The sequence below is a fragment of the Protomyctophum parallelum genome (genome assembly GCF_964188405.1).
Source record: "Protomyctophum parallelum genome assembly, chromosome: 21".
Taxonomy (NCBI): domain Eukaryota; kingdom Metazoa; phylum Chordata; class Actinopteri; order Myctophiformes; family Myctophidae; genus Protomyctophum; species Protomyctophum parallelum.
The window spans coordinates 4,407,096-4,420,333 of record NC_139713.1 but is presented as its reverse complement, the minus strand read 5'-3'; the positions used below and the strand labels follow the sequence as shown (position 1 = coordinate 4,420,333).

Sequence of the window (13,238 nt, the reverse complement as noted above, 5' to 3'; positions counted from 1 at the left end):
TGGTGGAAATGTAACTTCATTAAGCACTTAGACCCATTTAGACCTGAGGCCGCTTCTACAAATGCTCTGTGTCAGGTGGAAACCACATGTCCAAAAGTGTTGCTTTTTCAGGATTCAAATGAGATAAAAATAAAACGGCAAAAAGCAGCAGATCAACAACTAACTAACTATAGCTTATTGCAGTGTTGATTTCGTCGACTGAAACATAAGACGAAAAATGTTCGTCGTCTACCTTTTTTCCTTTTTTAAAGTCTTGACGAAAAGTAAATGCAAACTAAGCTATACGGTGACTAAGACTAAGACTAAATATACTTGACAATTTCGTCAACAAATAATAAAACCAGACACATTTTTACAATTAGTTGCATGCTGAAAATGGCCGATCTACAAGCTCACAACGTGTCGCATCGCAGTGGCGCGCTAGGAGCTCGTAGGTCTGCTATTTTTGAGAAATCGAAGAGTGAAGACTCTTAGAATCTGATCTCAGGTCAGAATGGGGTTTTAGATTGTAGCAGTGAGCCCAGTGTCTCTGATGTCATGGACACTGGTCTCACTACCTTCCTAAACTACAATTCCCAAAATTATTTGGTGCACTGCTCCTCCTTGTGGATAGGGGAGGTCTGTCTTACTGAGACAACATGTAGTCCAGGAAGGAAGTGAGCCCAGTGTCCATGACATCAGAGACACCGGGCTCACTTCTACAATCTAAAATATCTAAAACCACATATTACACACATAAAGACGCACAGGAAAGTGTTCTAAAGCTTCTAAACGTCATTAACATATATTGTTTTGTAAAAAGGGTGAAGTGTCCCTTTAAGACCCACCTGTACACACCTGGCTTTTAATTCCGTTTGAGAGTTCAGTGTTTTCCTGTGGCTTTGTTGTTGTGTGTCCTTTTTGTGTGTGGTAGGTTCGTTGGTGTCCTTTTTGTGTGTGGTAGGTTCGTTGGTGTCCTTTTTGTGTGTGGTAGGTTCGTTGGTGTCCTTTTTGTGTGTGGTAGGTTCGTTGGTGTCCTTTTTGTGTGTGGTAGGTTCGTTGGTGTCCTTTTTGTGTGTGGTAGGTTCGTTGGTGTCCTTTTTGTGTGTGGTAGGTTCGTTGGTGTCCTTTTTGTGTGTGGTAGGTTCGTTGGTGTCCTTTTTGTGTGTGGTAGGTTCGTTGGTGTCCTTTTTGTGTGTGGTAGGTTCGTTGGTGTCCTTTTTGTGTGTGGTAGGTTCGTTGGTGTCCTTTTTGTGTGTGGTAGGTTCGTTGGTGTCCTTTTTGTGTGTGGTAGGTTCGTTGGTGTCCTTTTTGTGTGTGGTAGGTTCGTTGGTGTCCTTTTTGTGTGTGGTAGGTTCGTTGGTGTCCTTTAGTGTAGTGTATTTAGCTTTTAACTTTCTGTAGTACAGCACTTTGTAAACCCTGGAGTTGTGAAACGGGCTCCATAAACAAAGTGGATTGGATTTGGATTATGTGGAACTTCGCAAAGGCTCATGGGACGCTGGAAACCAGGAAGTCCTGGGTTCGGCTCCTCCCCTTTCTTAGTTCACTTCCTCCCGGGTGTTTCGGCAGCGACGGCACTACGAGGTTTTAAGGAAGTGGTTAACCCATTCAGGGCGGGAACCCCTTTTGGTGTTTTAAGCATTATGTTATACTTTAGCTATTGAAAAATAGCAGATCTACAAGCTCATAGGTCTGACTATAGGCACGTCTGACTATAGGCACGTCTGACTATAGGCTGAAGGACTGTAACGGGAGCACGTCTGACTATAGGCACGTCTGACTATAGGCACGTGTGACTATAGGCTGAAGGAATGTAACGGGAGCACGTCTGACTATAGGCACGTCTGACTATAGGCACGTCTGACTATAGGCTGAAGGAATGTAACGGGAGCACGTCTGACTATAGGCACGTCTGACTATAGGCACGTCTGACTATAGGCTGAAGGAATGTAACGGGAGCACGTCTGACTATAGGCACGTCTGACTATAGGCACGTCTGACTATAGGCTGAAGGAATGTAACGGGAGCACGTCTGACTATAGGCACGTCTGACTATAGGCTGAAGGAATGTAACGGGAGCACGTCTGACACTGCAGCAGATCACCAGAACGCTGATTGGACAATCTTTTCTCTAGGCAGGGTCAGGGTTGTGGCTCTGATGCCTTTTGCACCAGAATGTTTTGAAAACCGCACGCACGCACACACGCACGCACAGACACACACACACACACACACACACACACACGCATCTACTCACTGTTTGCATGAGCTATGCCACTGTTTCATAACCTGAAGCACAGTTGGCTCACTAATAACATTGTTTAAAAAAAATATTGAAAAACAAAGAAAGCTCACAAATTGTGTAATTGTATATTATTATTATTATTTTCTCTATTCGTCACATAATGTCATACGTTTTAGCATATTGGTTGGCTATTCCCAAATAGCAGAAGTACAAATCTAATTTTCAAATAGACGAAATGTATTTAGGCTTGAAGTGGTTGTATGTTTAATGTTTAACACATTGATTGCTAACTTTTGAAATTCTACTCAGGATTGCTTCTGCTAAGCGATTAACATTGGACTTTTTAACTTTTTAGGGGCCCACAGCGAGGGGCCTCTTATAGCACATCGCACATTGCATAAATCAAAAGGAAGCCAAACTAGTCCACTTCAATTTAAAAAAAAAAATATGATTCTACCATCTTCCATTCTGGAGATATTGACCTTTTTCTAAAACCTGCTTTTCACTGCACGCTGCTCTTTTGAAAAAACAGCAGAGATATGGAAGGTTGAAGTTGACAGACATTGACAGACAGATATAAAAATGAACACAAATAATATCATATACATACTACACACTGAATGAAAGCCCTGAATGTCTACTTTTAGGAGGAAAACAAATACACATGGTCCCATGTATAGTTTGTCAGTAATTGGCTGTTGAATGCAGCTTGCGCCCACCAGAGAGGATTTCAGAAAATGCATGGACCTGAAGAACCATTATTCACAAAATAAGGCCTATAGCGACATGTACATACTATATACCGTATGAAACAGAAGACTCTCTGCTTTCATAAGAAAAATACTTCTACTGTAATAATAATACAAATCACACCCCTGTGAAGTGAGCAGTGCAATGTTGCACAACATTGCACTGCTCACTTCACATGGGTGTGATTTTTATTATTATTACAGTAGAAGTATTTTTCTTATGAAAGCAGAGAGTCTTCTGTTTCATACGGTATATAGTATGTACATGTCGCTATAGGCCTTATTTTGTGAATAATGGTTCTTCAGGTCCATGCATTTTCTGAAATCCTCAGAGTATTTTAGACAAGACAAGGAACTGACAACTAAATATTCACAAAATAAGGCCTATACATACTATATACCGTATGAAACAGAAGACTCTCTGCTTTCATAAGAAAAATACTTCTACTGTAATAATAATGAAAATCACACCCCTGTGAAGTGAGCAGTGCAATGTTGCACTGCTCACTTCACAACATTGCACTGCTCACTTCACATGGGTGTGATTTTTATTATTATTACAGTATTAGTTTTTTTCTTATGAAAGCAGAGAGTCTTCTGTTTCATACGGTATATAGTATGTACATGTCGCTATATGCCTTATTTTGTAAATAATAGTTCTATAGGTCCATGCTTTCTCTAATCAGACCAGTGTGTGTCCAGTGGAAACCTCGTATGAATCTGATCTCAGGTCAGAATGGGCTAAAGTTCTCTCTGAAAAAGAGAATTTTATAAATGAAATGGATTCAATAGTCTAGTATTGACAAACAGTATATGGGATATGTGTATTTTATTTGTTTTCCTCCTAAAATTAGACATTTAGGGCTTTCATTCAGTGTGTAGTATGTATATGATAATTTATTTATGTTTATATCTGCCTGTCATGATAACGTCATGATGATGATGATTCTATGCACATATGTGATCATTGTCTCAGTAAACAAAATCAACAGATCGTTTGATAGCATAACAGTGACTTGAGAGGTTGACATGTCTGGACATGAACCACAGGAGCGACTCAACTCGCAGTGGGGGGGGGGTTCCACGACATGTCTGGACATGAACCACAGGAGCGATAAGCGTAGCCCGGCTGGCTGTGATTTCGACAAAATGACAGACAACACGATGGCTTCCGCAGCTTAGGATTGTATTAGTTATCCATTACAAACGGGTCGATTACGTCCCAGACGCCTTATCACTGCAATTGGCTGGCGAAGGCGCTATGGCGATTATGGTGATCAACTGCCGAGAATCTTTTTTCCGAGAATGAGAGTAGCATTGCAAACTGCAAAACGATCGATCGCAACTCGCAGTGTGGGGGGGGTTCCACGGTGTGATATCTGCTAGCCTAGTATACTGCTTCTTTGTCCAAACATGGCTGACGCGACGGCGAAAAAAAGACAGTTGGTCAGATGTATACTGCTTCTCCTATGGCGGTCCTTCGAGAATACGTCATTCGTTTCGCGTATACCTGTGCGTGAAATGGCGATCGACCGTTGGAGATTATTCTTGGTTTATATACGGGTTTATATTTCCGAGAATGAGGCGGCAGACCGGTGAGTTGTCGTTGGAAAGAATTAGAGAGGGCTGTGTCGAGTGGATCTGTGTGAATGAGTGGGGGGGGGGGAAGAAACTGTAATGCGATGGAGAGATGCCTCGGGAGAAACCATGTAGAAACAGGAGGGGAAGGGTAATCGAGTGTATTCACAAATTTCACACACACTAGAAAATGGGTAGCTCCATTTTAGATCCCCTGATCTGCGTTGGTCTATGCCGTGTGCAGGACGGCGATGCCGCCTCCCCAGTACGTCGTAATGGATACGGCATGCCTGGAATGTGGTTAGACCAGGCCTCTTTTCAGGAGGTGGGGGGCTTTAAACTCCCGGATCTCACAGCGGATCTTTCTGGAGATGATCAGTGTTACATTATGTGTTGTCCGGGCGTCAGAGAAGTTGATGTACAGTATACAGTAAAAACACCAATAAAACGCTTTAGAGCGTGATGCGCAGACGGCGCTCGAGATTAATAAAACGCTTTAGAGCGTTTTGCGCAATCGATGAGTTAAATGTATTTAGGCTTGAAGTGGTTGTATGTTTAATGTTTAAATGTATTTAGGCTTGAAGTGGTTGTATGTTTTCTGCTCAAAGATTTAAATCTCCAAAACTATAATCACTAAAGTTTTCAAGTAATTGTAGTGAAGTGAAAGTTAAAACAAATTGTCTCGGAGATGTAGTGGAGTAGAAGTAAAAGTATTGGAAATACTCGAGTAAAGTACAAATACCTCAACATTTTACTTAAAGGAGAATTCCATGCTAGAATGCTTTCTTACCTTTCTTACCTTTCTTTGTAGTTGTTACGTCCCCACCAAAGAGGTCCAGGTGTTATTTGTAGTTGTTACGTCCCCACCAAAGAGGTCCAGGTGTTATTTGTAGTTGTTACGTCCCCACCAAAGAGGTCCAGGTGTTATTTGTAGTTGTTACGTCCCCACCAAAGAGGTCCAGGTGTTATTTGTAGTTGTTACGTCCCCACCAAAGAGGTCCAGGTGTTATTTGTAGTTGTTACGTCCCCACCAAAGAGGTCCAGGTGTTATTTGTAGTTGTTACGTCCCCACCAAAGAGGTCCAGGTGTTATTTGTAGTCGTTACGTCCCCACCAAAGAGGTCCAGGTGTTATTTGTAGTTGTTACGTCCCCCACCAAAGAGGTCCAGGTGTTATTTGTAGTTGTTACGTCCCCACCAAAGAGGTCCAGGTGTTATTTGTAGTTGTTACGTCCCCACCAAAGAGGTCCAGGTGTTATTTGTAGTTGTTACGTCCCCCACCAAAGAGGTCCAGGTGTTATTTGTAGTTGTTACGTCCCCACCAAAGAGGTCCAGGTGTTATTTGTAGTTGTTACGTCCCCACCAAAGAGGTCCAGGTGTTTTTTTGTGCAAAAGCTCCTTATTGGCTATTTTCCCTACCATAAGCCCTCAATGAATTGCATTGAATTGAATGGGGCTATGGGGTGTTATGCTAATTCTCTTATTTCCATCTAAATAAGTAGTAAAGTGTGCCGCTTGGGGATGTTATTTACATTATGAAGAGGATATATACAATTTTCTTTTAATTTTGAGCGATGGAAATAAGCGAATAATTAGCACAACACCCCAGACATCTAGACAGACTGCCAGGGGAACCAGAGCAGCCCACAGGCCTCCCAACAGTGTGTTACTTAAGCCATTCTGACCTGAGATCAGATTCTAAACATGTCTCCTACACCCTGACAGTTTTCATTCTGACCTGAGATCAGATTCTAAAAATGTCTCCTACACCCTGACAGTTTTCATTCTGACCTGAGATCAGATTCTAAAAGTGTCTTCGATTTTTTTTTTAATAGCAGACCTACAAGCTCATAGCGCGCCACTCGGTGGCGCGCTATGAGCTTGTAGGTCTGCTATTTTTCAATAGCTAAAGCATAACATGATGCTGACACCAAAATGGGTTCCCGTTCAGAATGGGTTAAGCCATTCTGGGCGGGAACCCCTTCTGGTGTTCTATATAGCGTTACGTTATGCTTTAAGCTATTGGTAAAATAGCAGATCTACAAGCTCGTATAGCCGCGCTGTTTTGCTATTTTTAGAAAAATCGTGAAAATGTTGCGCAAATCTTTGAATATATATATTCTTTCAGAGCGAACTCAAATCGTTGCTTCTGGGGGGGGGGGGGGGGGGGTCCCTGGAACAACATATTTTCAGATGGGGGTCGGCGGCCATAATTACATATAATCTTGGGGGTCCTTGATAATGTCTGAGAACGACTGACAGAAACATGTGGTTTTTCAGAAAACTGACAAGATTTAGAAGACATTTCTAGACTGGTCTAAATGGGTTAACGCTTCTTCTAGGTCTCATCCTCCCTCAGAGAATCCTCACTGCAGAGGTACTCTCTCTCTCTCTCTGTCTCTCTCTCTCTCTCTCTCTCTATGTCTGTCTCTGTCTCTCTGTCTCTCTCTCTCTCTCTCTCTCTCTCTCTCTCTCTATGTCTGTCTCTCTCTCTGTCTCTCTGTCTCTCTGTCTCTCTCTCTCTCTCTCTCTCTCTCTCTGTCTGTCTCTGTCTCTGTCTCTGTCTCTATCTCTGTCTCTGTCTCTATCTCTGTCTGTCTCTCTGTCTCTCTCTCTCTCTCTCTCTCTGTCTCTCTCTCTCTCTCTCTCTATGTCTGTCTCTCTCTCTGTCTCTCTGTCTCTCTGTCTCTCTCTCTCTCTGTCTCTCTGTCTCTCTGTCTCTCTGTCTCTGTCTCTGTCTCTGTCTCTGTCTCTCTGTCTCTGTCTCTGTCTCTATCTCTGTCTGTCTCTCTGTCTCTCTGTCTCTCTGTCTCTGTCTCTGTCTCTGTCTCTGTCTCTGTCTCTATCTCTGTCTCTGTCTCTCTGTCTCTCTGTCTCTCTCTCTCTCTGTCTCTCTGTCTCTCTGTCTCTGTCTCTCTGTCTCTGTCTCTGTCTCTATCTCTGTCTCTCTCTCTCTCTCTCTCTCTCTCTCTCTCTCTATGTCTGTCTCTCTCTCTGTCTCTGTCTCTGTCTCTGTCTCTGTCTCTGTCTCTGTCTCTGTCTCTGTCTCTGTCTCTCTCTCTCTCTCTCTCTCTCTCTCTCTCTCTCTCTCTCTCTCTCTGTCTCTGTCTCTGTCTCTCTCTCTGTCTCTCTCTCTCTATCTCTCTGTCTCTCTGTTTCTCTCTCAACCTGACGAGGACCCCCTATTTATTTCTTTTCCTTTTTAATGAAAATGTTTGAGAACGACTGACATAGAAACATAGGGGTTTTTTTCTCCAGAAAACTGTCATGATTTAGATAGAAGACATTTGTAGAATCGTCCTCAGTTCTAAATGGGTTTAGAAAAGCCCAGAATATCTAATGAGACACCAGGAGCTGCTAATGAGCCTGTTTGGTATTCATTTAATGGCGTTTTCCTAGACGGGCTCGGAGCAAGATAGAACTTCACAGAATGCTTAGTTTGTTGGAATCACAATTAAATTGTGTAACGGATGGTGAGAGAGAGACTTTTTTTTCTCCTCCCTTTTGCTGAATAAATAATATACAGAGGAGGAGGAGGGAACATGGGAGCTGAGGGACTATACGGTAGAGAAGAAGGATATTATTAAGGCTCATTAAAATAGAACCAGAACAGGGCCCGTTGGAGGGTGATCAGGTGTGATCAATTGGCTAATAAAAGGGAGAGGTGTTGTTTTTGAGAGAGAGAGAGAGAGAGACTTTTGCTTTCACTTTCAAGACTTGAGCGACAGACTGATTGACCTCGGCGGCGGTGGGTAGAGTGGCCCCGATGGTAACCGCAAGGTTGCCGGTTCGAACCCTGCTGTGGGCTCCCCCAGAGTTGGTGTCGAAGTGTCCTTGAGCAAAGACTCTGAACCCCTGATTGCTCCCGATGTGCTGGTTGGTGCCTTGCATGTTTTCCACCGCCATCGGTGTGTGAATGTGTGTGTGTATGGGTGTGTGAATGTAATGCATGTAATGCACAGTCTATGTAAAGGTGTGTGAATGGGTGAATGTAATGCACAGTCTATGTAAAGGTGTGTGGATGTGTGTGTGAATGTGTGTGTGAATGGGTGAATGTAATGCACAGTCTATGTAAAGGTGTGTGGATGTGTGTGTGAATGTGTGTGTGAATGGGTGAATGTAATGCACAGTCTATGTAAAGGTGTGTGGATGTGTGTGTGAATGTGTGTGTGAATGGGTGAATGTAATGCACAGTCTATGTAAAGCGCCTTGGATAAGGGCGCTATATAAATGCACCATTTAGGAAAGGCCCTGCTGTGATTGGTCCGTAGTCGCCCGGCTGGGTGCGTTGCACACCAAGGTGGTTTCCTCGGAAATGTGATGTTAGGATGTGTATTCAATGTAATTATTATTATTATTATTATTTGGTCACAATAGCAGATCTCTATTTTTGTTCTACTTGTGCAACACCTTTTCGTCGCATATTTCCGGCGACGTCATTCGATTCCACAGCGCAAGAAAGCCTCGCAGACAAAAACAAATCCACTTCTGCCCTTGCTGGGAGGGGAGGGACCGAGATACAGACCCTTTTGTGTTTTTTGCACGCTGTAAGTAGGGGAGAGAGCCAGGTCGGTCGACGCGCATTTTACTAATTCCCTCCCTGCACAGAGATTAATTAATTTCAAGTAACCAAACTTTTTTGTGAACAAGATACACTTGTCCTCTGCCATTCCCCCCGAGTGTTTTTTAATTTTGGTGAAACGAGTCGGACGCAATCGGCAAAGCAAAGTGATCTCGCGCTCACTTTCGCAGCTTTCGTCCTGCCTAAAGCGCTGTGCGGAAGAGTGAGCGCGAGATCACTTTGCTTTGCCGATTGCGTCCGACTCGTTTCACCAAAATTAAAAACACTCGGGGTAGTGGGAGAGGACAAGTGTATGTTACTTGAAATTAATTAATCTCTGTGCAGAGGGAGGGAATTAGTAAAATGAGGGAATTAGTAAAATGCGCGTCAACCGACCTGGCTCTCTCCCCTACAGAAAACATAAAAGTAGCAGTGTGGAGATACACGGATTCTGCCCTAACCCTAACCCATTTACGCCTGAGGACGATTAAAAACATAAATAAAAAGGCTTCTAAATCATGACAGTTTTGTGAAACCCTATGTTTACTTTCTATGTCGGTTGTTTTCAAACTGTTTCATGTCAAGGACCCCCAGAATTATCTTTATTTGGCCGCCGACCCCCATCTGGAAATATGTTGTTCCAGGAACACCCCCCCCCCCCCCCCCCCCCCCCCAGAAGCAAAGATTTGAGTTAAAAATGTCCGCTTTAGAAACCGTCTTCCAGTGACATCATCATTAGGCAGATTAGATTTTAGATTTTCATTATCGTGAGAACGATGGCTTCCATTTTCGCATTGCAACTTTTCAGGACTAGAAAGCCTGCAGTTTCTATTACCCTGTATTCCCCATCGATGATGTCACTGGAAGATGGTTTCTGAACTGCCCACAGCCCTCCTATGAGACACAGACAAAAGAGTAGAAAAAAGATTGCGCCCATTTTTTTCATGATTATTAGTGAGGACCTATTATTATATGAAGATGGGTTGAGAAGTGGTGAAGTGGTCCTTTAAAGTATAACATAATGCTTAACAACACCGTCCTGAATGACCCAAATCTCTCTCTTTCGGCTGCTCCCGGTGTCTGGGTGGATGTCGTCCCGGTGTCTGAATGGATGTCGTCTGCCGCTGGCAGGAAATTGAGGCACTTGAGACTTTGGACCCATAGAGTTATATATCTATAGAGAAGACACCCGAGTTCTCCTCCCATCCACTTGCATTAAGTTGCTCAAAAGCGCATGAGGCGGATTCACTCCTGCTTCCTGGTAGGAACAGAGTGCATTCTGGGATTGATTGGTTACAAACACATGAACGCGCTGCCGTTGACTATCATTGTGCGGTTTGTGCGCGTTCACGTATGAAACATTCGTTCACGTGTCATGGCCCCAATCACATGAACGTGCACAATGATAGTCAACGGAGCAGCGCTGGCTCGAGCTGCACTACCAAATCCGGCCACTATGTCCATTTCGCCTCAAGATTTCCTCTGGGTGCCTTCTCTATTCATATATATACTCTAAGTTTGGACCCTGCCTCCTTATGTTTGGGGCATGTCATTATCCCATTTTGGGGCGTGAACCCCTTTTGGTGTTGGCATCATGTCATGCTTTAGCTATTGAAAAATAGCAGATCTACAAGCTCATAGCGCGCGAGTGACGCGCTATGAGCTTGTAGGTCTGCTATTTTTACGAAGAATCGTGAAAAGTGACATGAATGTGTTTTGAGAACGACTGACATAGAAAAACAGCTTTTTCAAGAAAACAGTCAGGATTTAGAAGACATTTTCAGAATCGTCAAATCGTCAAAATGGGTTAAATAAATAAACACACGCTTTCTAACATGTTATATAAATAGGCACACGCTTTCTAACATGTTATATAAATAGGAACACGCTTTCTAACATGTTATATAAATAGGAACACGCTTTCTAACATGTTATATATAATAGGAACACGCTTTCTAACATGTTGTATAAATAGGAACACGCTTTCTAACATGTTATATAAATAGGAACACCGCTTTCTAACATGTTGTATAAATAGGAACACGCTTTCTAACATGTTATATAAATAGGAACACGCTTTCTAACATGTTATATAAATAGGAACACGCTTTCTAACATGTTATATAAATAGGAACACGCTTTCTAACATGTTATATAAATAGGAACACGCTTTCTAACATGTTATATAAATAGGAACACGCTTTCTAACATGTTATATAAATAGGAACACGCTTTCTAACATGTTGTATAAATAGGCACACGCTTTCTAACATGTTATATAAATAGGAACACGCTTTCTAACATGTTATATAAATAGGCACACGCTTTCTAACATGTTATATAAATAGGCACACGCTTTCTAACATGTTATATAAATAGGAACACGCTTTCTAACATGTTATATAAATAGGAACACGCTTTCTAACATGTTATATAAATAGGAACACGCTTTCTAACATGTTATATAAATAGGAACACGCTTTCTAACATGTTATATAAATAGGAACACGCTTTCTAACATGTTATATAAATAGGAACACGCTTTCTAACATGTTGTATAAATAGGAACACGCTTTCTAACATGTTATATAAATAGGACACACGCTTTCTAACATGTTATATAAATAGGAACACGCTTTCTAACATGTTGTATAAATAGGAACACGCTTTCTAACATGTTATATAAATAGGAACACGCTTTCTAACATGTTATATAAATAGAACACGCTTTCTAACATGTTATATAAATAGGAACACGCTTTCTAACATGTTATATAAATAGGAACACGCTTTCTAACATGTTATATAAATAGGAACACGCTTTCTAACATGTTATATAAATAGGAACACGCTTTCTAACATGTTATATAAATAGGAACACGCTTTCTAACATGTTATATAAATAGGAACACGCTTTCTAACATGTTATATAAATAGGAACACGCTTTCTAACATGTTATATAAATAGGCACACGCTTTCTAACATGTTATATAAATAGGAACACGCTTTCTAACATGTTATATAAATAGGAACACGCTTTCTAACATGTTATATAAATAGGCACACGCTTTCTAACATGTTATATAAATAGGAACACGCTTTCTAACATGTTATATAAATAGGCACACGCTTTCTAACATGTTATATAAATAGGAACACGCTTTCTAACATGTTATATAAATAGGCACACGCTTTCTAACATGTTATATAAATAGAACACGCTTTCTAACATGTATATAAATAGGAACACGCTTTCTAACATGTTGTATAAATAGGAACACGCTTTCTAACATGTTATATAAATAGGAACACGCTTTCTAACATGTTATATAAATAGGAACACGCTTTCTAACATGTTATATAAATAGGAACACGCTTTCTAACATGTTATATAAATAGGCACACGCTTTCTAACATGTTGTATAAATAGGAACACGCTTTCTAACATGTTATATAAATAGGAACACGCTTTCTAACATGTTATATAATAGGAACACGCTTTCTAACATGTTATATAAATAGGAACACGCTTTCTAACATGTTATATAAATAGGAACACGCTTTCTAACATGTTATATAAATAGGAACACGCTTTCTAACATGTTATATAAATAGGAACACGCTTTCTAACATGTTATATAAATAGGAACACGCTTTCTAACATGTTATATAAATAGGAACACGCTTTCTAACATGTTATATAAATAGGAAACACGCTTTCTAACATGTTATATAAATAGGAACACGCTTTCTAACATGTTATATAAATAGGAACACGCTTTCTAACATGTTATATAAATAGGAACACGCTTTCTAACATGTTATATAAATAGGAACACGCTTTCTACATGTTATATAAATAGGACACACGCTTTCTAACATGTTTAATAAATAGGAACACGCTTTCTAACATGTTGTATAAATAGAACACGCTTTCTAACTTGTTAGATAAATAGCACACGCTTCTAACAGTGTTATATAAATAGGCACACGCTTTCTAACATGTTATATAAATAGGAACACGCTTTTCTACATGTTGTATAAAGAGGTAACACGCTTTCTAACATGTTATATAAATTAGGAACACGCTTTCTAACAGGTTATATAAATAGGAACACGATTTC

General features: G+C 41.0%; 1 protein-coding gene across 1 annotated transcript in view; it reads left to right on the top strand.

Moving 5' to 3' along the window:
* grk3 (G protein-coupled receptor kinase 3) overlaps positions 1-13,238 on the top strand; it is a gene marked incomplete at both ends in the record, with an annotated part of 89,702 nt that overhangs the window by 37,864 nt on the left and 38,600 nt on the right. The window lies entirely within an intron of this gene.